This window comes from Alnus glutinosa, chromosome 3 (genome assembly GCF_958979055.1).
Source record: "Alnus glutinosa chromosome 3, dhAlnGlut1.1, whole genome shotgun sequence".
Taxonomy (NCBI): Eukaryota; Viridiplantae; Streptophyta; class Magnoliopsida; order Fagales; family Betulaceae; genus Alnus; species Alnus glutinosa.
Window position 1 is genome coordinate 15,587,947 of NC_084888.1, and position 8,857 is coordinate 15,596,803.

Below are 8,857 nucleotides of genomic sequence, written 5' to 3' on the forward strand. Positions count from 1 at the left end.
ATCACAACCTTCTAGAAGATGTCCATGAAGAGTCCTTGTAAAATCCAAGACAAAACAGCCGATTCCTGTGCAACCGTCCAAACGAGCCTTTGATGGGGTCCGAACGCCCCGCAGTATCTTACAGATAACGATGAAGACATCTGGACGTCAGAGCATCACCGTCCAGACTCTAGGTCAATCACTGTTCAACATGGTGTTGGATTTCAGAAGTCGACACTATTTGGGAAGTCTCTGTAAGCCGTCCGGACGACGTGGCAACACATTCGGAAGATGTCCAGTATTTCAGAATATTCCAGAGTTCCATTCAAATGCGGAAAGGATTTTAACGAAGACCGTCTAAATGCTCGATCAAGTCGTCTAGACGTGAACCTGATAAAGGTAGAATTACGCTGTTTCTGAAAGGATATCGCAGAAAACCGTTTGGACGTGGCTAACTTCCGTCCGGACGCTTGACAGCCAGAGCTCGAATCTCAGCAGTTTTAGGTTTCCTGTAAGCTTATAAATAGAGGGCCCTGGGCTTGTATTTTGTACAGAATTTGACAATGAATCCCATAGTGCTTTGAGAGGGTGTTTAGGGAGAATTGAAGATCGGCTAGCTCTCAAGCTGTTGCCGGTGTGTGCTCAACCGTTCGTATGAAGTCTATTTTAGGGGTCGGCCCTAAGGTAAAGGAATCCATCAAAAACTCCTTCAGGTGGAAGATCTGGTTGAGAAGCGTTCACAGTGGGCTTCGTGTCAGAGTTAAAGGTATGACTACTGCATAAGGGTATGTGAGTACGAATGTCTTGTAACTAGCTTTGATTTTGGATAGTGGATTTCCTGAGTTTGGTTGCCTTGGAGTGGTTTTTCTCTTCACAAAGTTTCCACTTTGTAACAAATATCTTGTCTTATTTATATTCCGCATTTAAGATATTTGTTTGCACACAATCACACACACTTGGTTGAATTAGAATTCAATATTTAATTAATTTACAATTGGTCTCAGAGCTTGGTACACTCTGTTTTAGATTTATTTCTTAAGTGTATCTTTTTGACTTCTGTTTCTGATTATTATGTCTCAAAATCTTAATTCAGTTCTGCCCTTTGATGGGACAAATTATGGCAATTGGAAAGCCCGAATGCTCTTCTTTTTAAAATCTATTGACGTCTGAAAAATTGTTGAAACTGGTTGGATTAAACCAGAAGAAGCATGCAAAATTACCTGTTACTCAAACAAGCGCACGGCTTTCCAATGATAAAGCCCTCCATGCACTATGTCAAGCACTTTCACCTTCTGAATTTGCAAGAATTTCAAATTGTGAAATTGCTAAAGATGCATGGCAAATTCTAGAACCAACATATGAAGGCACAAAACTGGTAAAATCTGCCAAACTTCAAATGTTGATTTCTAAATTTGAAGAAATTAAGATGTTAGAAGAAGAGACATTCAGAGAGTTCTACACTAAGGTTAGTGACCTAAGAAACTGAATGGTGAGTCTTGGGAAGCAAATATCGAATGTAAAACGCATCCGAAAGATATTAAGATCTTTTCCTGAGCGTTTCAGGATTAAGGTGACAACTATAGAAGAAAGCAAATATCTGGAGGAGATGAAGATTGAAGAGTTGGTAGGATCTCTTTAGACATACGAATATTCCTTACCTCCAGTTAGAAAGGCAAAGACAATTGCCCTAAAGGCATTTAAGGTATCTAAGAAGAAATCCAAAGTTTCATCTGACGAAGACTCTGATATTGATGAAGATGTAGTGGTAATGTTAGCCAAGAACTTCGAGCGATTCATGAAAAGTAATAAATTCAAGAAGTTTTCTGACAGACTAAGAGAGGCTCCCTACACAGCTGATACAGAAGAAGTAGAAAAGAAAGATCCGAGGGGTCCCCAGTGCTTTGAATGTTTAGGCTTTGGGCACATCAGGACTGAATGTGTGAATTTGAAGAAACAAAAAGGGAAAGCCTTTTAATGCAACTCTCAGCGAAGAGTCTAAGAAGGAAGAAGAAACTCCTGAAGAAGAAAAATTCCTGGCCTTCGTGGCCCCACATGAAGATAAGGAGGATTCTCAGTCCTACTATTCTGAGAATAGTGAAGAAGAAGATATGCAGTCAGCCTATCAACTTCAATATGTTGAATTCCTAAAGCTGAGGGAGAAATACCAACAGCAGGTACTAGAGCTTAACAACCTCAGGTCTAAGAAGACCTTTATGCTTATAAAGATTAATGATTTAGAAGAGAGACTTCTGGAGACACAGTTGCAACTAGAGAGACTCTCAGACGAGAAGCTCACTCACATGCTCTCCATTCAGAAGTGCCCAACTGACAAGACCGAACTCGGGTATGTTCCTCCTTCTATTTCTAATACTCCTTCTACCTCCAAGACTATTTTCGTAAAGCCAGTTATTCCCGAATCCCCACCCTCAATCATGGATAAGGGAAAAACTGTTATGGATGGGGAAGTACCTGTCATCCCTCAGCCTCCGGCCAAGCTTCCTATCAGAAGAAAACCTCTCACATGCAATCACTGTGGCGAGCCAGGACGCATTAGACCTAACTGCCCACATCAGCAAGTTCAGAGGAAGAAAAAGTGGCAGGCTCCTAAAACTCCCATGTGTCACCAATGTGGAGTTAGGAGTTGTTAGTTTTTTAATTGGCTACATTCTGGATAAAACAAAAACACTTTATGTAATGGTTAGGGTTTAACAGATGGGTAGTTTTCAATTCAGAATCTTCATGTATTCAGAAAATGATCAAATCAAAGACAATAACTGATCACAAGCTTCTTAAAGATGTCCATGAAGAGTCCTTGCAAACTCCAAGACAAAAACAATCAGTTCCTGTGCAACCGTCTGGACGGGCCTTTGAAGGCATCCGAACGCCCCTCAATGTCCAGCAGATAACGATGAAGACGTTCGGATGTCAGAGCAACACCATTCGGACGCTAGGTCAATCAGTATTCAACAAGGAGTTGGATTTCAAAAGTCGACACTGTTTGGGAAGTCTCTGCAAGTCGTCCAAACGACATGGCAACATTTCTAGACGATGTCCAGTATTTCAGAATATTCCAGAGTTTCGTTCAAACACGGAAAGGATTTTAGCGAACATCGTCCGAACGCTCGGTCAAACCGTTCAGATGTAAACCTAATAAAGATAAAATTGCACTATTTCTGAAAGGGTATCGCAGAAAACCGTCTGGAAAGGGCTAACTTTCGTCCGGACGCTCGCCAGCCATAGCCCGAATCTCAGCAGTTTTAGGTTTCCTGTAAGCCGATAAATAGAGGGCCCTAGGCTTGTGTTTTGTATAGAATTCGACAGTTAATTCCATAGTGCTTAGGTAGAGTCGAAGATCCGCTAGCTCTCAAGCCGTTACCGGTGTGTGCTCAATAGTTTGTGTGAAGTCTATCTTAGGGGTCGGCCCTAAGGTAAAGGAATCCATCAAAAACCCCTTCAGGTGGAAGATTTGGTTGTGAAGCGTTCACGATGGGGTTCATGTTAAAGTTAATGGTATAACTACTGCATAGGGTTATGTGAGTACGAGTGTCTTATAACTAGCTTTGTTTTTGGATAGTGGATTTCTTGGGTTTGGCTGCCCTGGAGTGGTTTTTCTCTTCATAGAGTTTCCACTTCGTAACAAATATATTGTCTTATTTAAATTTCGTATCTAAGATATTTGTTTGCACATAAACACACACACTTGTTTTAAATTAGAAGTCAATAATTATTTTCAATTGGTATTAGAGCTTGGTACACTCTGGTTAAGATTTATTTTTCGAGTGTGATCTTTTATTGACTTCTTTATTCCTAATGGAAAAATCTTGTGATATGAGTAATAATAATACTACATCCTTTTTACATGCTATGCCTGCTCATAGAACTATGTTTGTTAAGCCTGGCATGTCTACTCATTATTCGTCTAGTAGGAATGGAATAAGGTACAAATCTATCCCTACTTGTCATTATTGTGGTATTATTGGTCATACTCGTCCTAACTGCTTTCAAATACGCTCTCAGAAGCCATGGGTTAAAAAGCATGTTCTTAGGGATAATGAGCCTGGTATTAGAAATCAGATCAATATCTATTTGATCAAGTAAAACTCATCAATGAAAAATTAGAGAATCCTATCCTTTTTAAGAAAAATGTTGTCATCTCTAAAAAGGAAAAAGATGTCTCGAATAAACATGTTTGGGTTAAGAAAAGTGACAATCTATGTTTAGTTGCTCATACTGCTTTAAAAGTCATAGATACTTGCCTATGGAATTTGAATAGTGCTTGCTCCAAACATATTACAAGTGATAAGGCACTCCTCAAAGATATTCAAATGGCCAAAGGAGGAAGAATTACTTTTGGAGATGGACGCCAGGCCAAAGTGATTGGAATGGGCAGATTAACATTCCAGGGATAGAAGTATCTCAAAAAGCACTATATGTGGAGAGTCTCAAGGCAAATCTTCTCAATACCAACCAATTGTGTGATGATGATCTGGTTTGTCCAATTCTCTAAAAATGAATGCAACATCTTTGACAATAATGGGAAGTGTCTAATGGGAGGAGAGAGGACTAGTGACAACTGTTATGGCATTCCAAATCTCTCTTCAAATTCTCAAATCATCTGCAATAAAACTACCATTGATGAAAGTGAACTATGGCATCAACGGTTGGGTCATTTAAACTTCACCAACCTGTTCAAAATTGTAAGCAAGGAAGTTGTCAAAGATCTTCCTAAAATGAAAGATACTGGGAAAGGAATTTGTGGTCCATGCCAGCTGGAAAAATAGACTTGTACTGCTCATAAGAAAACATTAGGTATCCTTACTTCCCGTAATTTAGAATTGTTGCATATGGATCTCATGGGTCCCACCCGAACCTCTAGTCTCGGTGGGAAGAAATATATTCTCGTTATTGTAGATGACTATTCCCGGTACACTTGGGTTCTTCTTCTTCGGGAAAAATCTTATGCCTTTGAAGCCGCTTAGCAGTTGTTCAAAAAAATTCAGATAGAGCAAAATTGTCATATCATGAGGATTCGCAGTGATCATGGCAAAGAATTTGAGAATGCTCGGTTTGAAGAATATTGTCACTCATATGGCATTCAGCAAGAGTTTTCTTCTCCTATTACTCCTCAACAAAATGGGGTTGTGGAGCGGAAAAACAAAGTTTTACAGGAAATGGCTCGAGTAATGATTCACTCTCAAAAGCTTGCTCAACATTTTTGGGGAGAAGCTATCAATACTGCATGTCATATCATCAATAGAGTCTACCTGAGGCTAGAAACTAGCAAGACTCTATACGAGATTTGGCGAGGTAAGAAATCTACTGTTAAATATTTCCAGACTTTTGGTAGTATATCCTATTTTCTACGAGAGGGGGAAAATCTGGAAAAGTTTGATCTCAAAAGTGATGAAGGCATATTCTTGGGATACTCCACCAACAGTCGTGCCTACAGAGTCTATAATACCAAAACAGAAACATTGATGGAGTCCATAAATGTGGTCATTGATGATCAGATTAGGGCACATAGCAAGGGGGAGATTTCTCAGTCCACCCTAGAGACACTACCTTCTCTCACAAGTAATGTAAGTGAGACTTCCTTTGCAGTAGTAGAGCCTGTATCTATTCCTCCTATCTCTCCTACAACAGTAGATGTTCTTCCTGACTCAACTGATGCTGTACCTACTAAGGAAACCGAACCTACATCAGATCAAGATTCAGAGCCAATAAATCCTTTAATTGAAACCGCATCTTGGGTCAAGCTCAATCATCCTTCCAGGTAGCTTCTTGGGAATCTCAATGAAGGTAGACGGTTGAGAAGTAGAATAATCAACCCCTCTAATGAGGTTGCTAATCAAGTGACTTACAATTGCTATCTGGCTCAATTTGAACCAAAGAAAGTGGAGGAAGCCTTACAAGATGACAACTGGGTTACTGCTATGCATGATGAGTTGCATCAGTTCTCTCGTAATGATGTCTGTACCCTAGTTTCCAGACCATCTGATCAAAATATCATTGACACAAAATGGATTTTCAAGAACAAATCAGACGAACATGGCACGGTAATCCAAAATAAAGCACGGCTTGTTGCTCAAGGGTACACTCAGATTGAAGGGGTAGATTTTGATGAAACCTTTGCTGCAGTTGCCCGCCTTGAATCTATCAGAATTCTGCTCTCTATATCTTGTCATCTAGGCTTCAAGCTCTATCAAATGGATGTCAAGAGTGCTTTTCTGAATGGCATTCTTCAGGAAGAAGTTTATGTAGAGCAACCAAAAGGATTATGGATCCTCACTATCCTCAACATGTTTACAAACTGAAGAAAGCCTTGTATGGTCTCAAACAAGCTCCACGAGCATGGTATGCGAGATTAACTACTTATCTTCTGGAAAAAGGGTTCACAAGCGGACAGGCAGACCAGACCCTTATCATCAGAAATCAAGGAAATCACAAACTCATTGCACAAATCTATGTAGATGATATCATCTTCTGAGCAACCTTAGATTCTCAAGCTTATGAGTTTGCTGAAGAAATGAAACAAGAATTTGAGATGAGTATGATAGGTGAGTTGACCTATTTTCTGGGGATGCAAGTCAAACAAACTTCTGAAGGGATATTTATTTCTCAAGCTAAATATGCAAAAGATCTGGTGAAACGGTTCGGTCTGGATGGGAAGAGCCATGCTCGTACTCCCATGAGCATAAATGTCAAGATTAGTGCTGATCTAACAAGCAAACAAGTAGATCCTACTATTTACATAAGTATGATTGGCAGTCTTCTCTATCTTACTGCAAGCCGACCAGATATTGCTTTCAGTGTCGTAGTTTGTGCTTGATTTCAAGCTAATCCTAAGGAATCTCATCTTACTGCTGTCAAACGCATCATCAGGTATGTAAATGCCATTGTTAATTATGGTATCTATTTTTCTAGAGAAACAAAACTTGTACTTTCAGGATACTCTGATGCAGATTGGGCTGGAAATGCTTATGATAGGAAAAGCACCTCTGGTGGTTGTTTTTATGTTGGTACAAATCTGGTAGCTTGGATGAGTTGGAAACAAGCCTCAATTTCTCTTTCCATTGCAGAAGCTGAGTATAGGAAGTTGTTGTACCCAATTATTATGGATGAAGAAATTACTCTGTGACTATGGCTTTACTCAAGACACTATGGTCATTCACTGTGACAATACCAGTGCCATCAATATTTCAAAGAATCCAGTTCAGCATTCTCAGACCAAGCACATCGACATCCGGCATCATTTCATCTGTGACCTTTATGAATGCAGGGAAGTAGCTCTTATGTTTATTCCCACAGAAAATCGATTGGCTGATATCCTCACCAAACCTCTTGATGGAAGCAGGTTTGAATCTCTTAGAAAAGCCATTGGTAATTATGACATGTCCTAGACATGTCTTTGATTCATGCTTGGATAAGACTCTTCTTTTCCTCTTAGTCTCTTCCGTGGTTTGCATGATTTTTTTATTAAATAATAAATAAATAAATAATTTGGGAGAATTTGGTGCAAGGGTTATGCTACAACATCTGTTAGTTTGTAATTGGCCACATTCTGTTGGACAAAATCACTTCTTTGTAAGGATTCTTTTTAACAGGGATTCCGCTATTCAGAAGTGATTCCAGAAGATTCTGCATAGTTTGCAAGTTAGAAAATCTGGTTCCCTATCAGCCGTCCGGACGACGTGTCATACCGTCTGGACACCCATCTGTCCAAAGTGCCAGCCGTCCGGACAACGTGTCAAACCGTCCGGACACCATTCTATCTAAAGCATCATCCGGAAGATGAGAACTTTTTGTCCTGACCTTCCCCTCTGTCGAAAAGTTTTGAACTACTCCAGTTTACATCCGTCTGGACGTTTCAGCAGCATGTCCGGACGACTCTCAGTGCTCGACAATCTTTAGGATTTCTTTCCAAAGCTCAGTTATGGGAAGATCGCTGCAACCGTCCGGACGACGTGGATTCCCGTGCGGATGCAATCATCCATAAGGCAAGTATCGGAATTCAAATCCAGACGTCCGACCGACGGTCCTCATGGTCCGGACGCGCGTGCATCAGATATGGAAATTGGGTGCATCAAATCAACTGTCCGGACAATCATCCCCCCAGTCCGGATGCGCGAAGCCTTTATATGGAAATTACTTACAGCGGACGTGTGACCGTCCGAACGACAGGGCACCACAGTTCAGACGCGGCTCAGAAACAGGAAAGAATTTTAGCAAAATTCTCGGACAATTGATTTCACAGTTGTTAGTCCGGACGGCCCATGACTACCGTCTGGACTGTGCCTAGTTTTATCAAGCCAGACACTCATTTGAACCGTCAGCCTATAAATAGAGGTTCTTAGGCTTGAGAACAGCAAGAATTCAGAATTGAATTCCATTAGTGCTTAGAGAGCTGTATTGTGAGATTATTGAGCTGAGTTGATCTCTTTGAAGCCGTTGCGGTGTGTGGTGTTGCTGCGCTTAATCTGAAGTCTATCGTAGGGGTTGACCCTAAGGTAAAGGATTCCATTGAAGACCTCTTCTGGTAGGAGACCTGGTTGGGAGGCGTTTATGTTGGGTTACACATTAAAGTGCAAGGTAAGACCACTGCATCAGGGGTATGTGAGTGCTACTACTTTGTAACTAGTCTTGTCTTCTGAATAGTGGATATCCTGGGTTTGGCTGCCCCAGAGTGGTTTTTCTCATATTGAGTTTTCCACTTCGTTAACAAAAATCTTGTGTTATTTAATTTCTACATTGTTATTATTTTTATAACACTTAGCGCATACACACACTTTCTTTGTGTTAGAAGTCATTTCAATTTTTCAACTGGTATCAGAGCAGGTACACTCTGTTAAGGATTTATTTCCTGAGTGTGATCCTCATC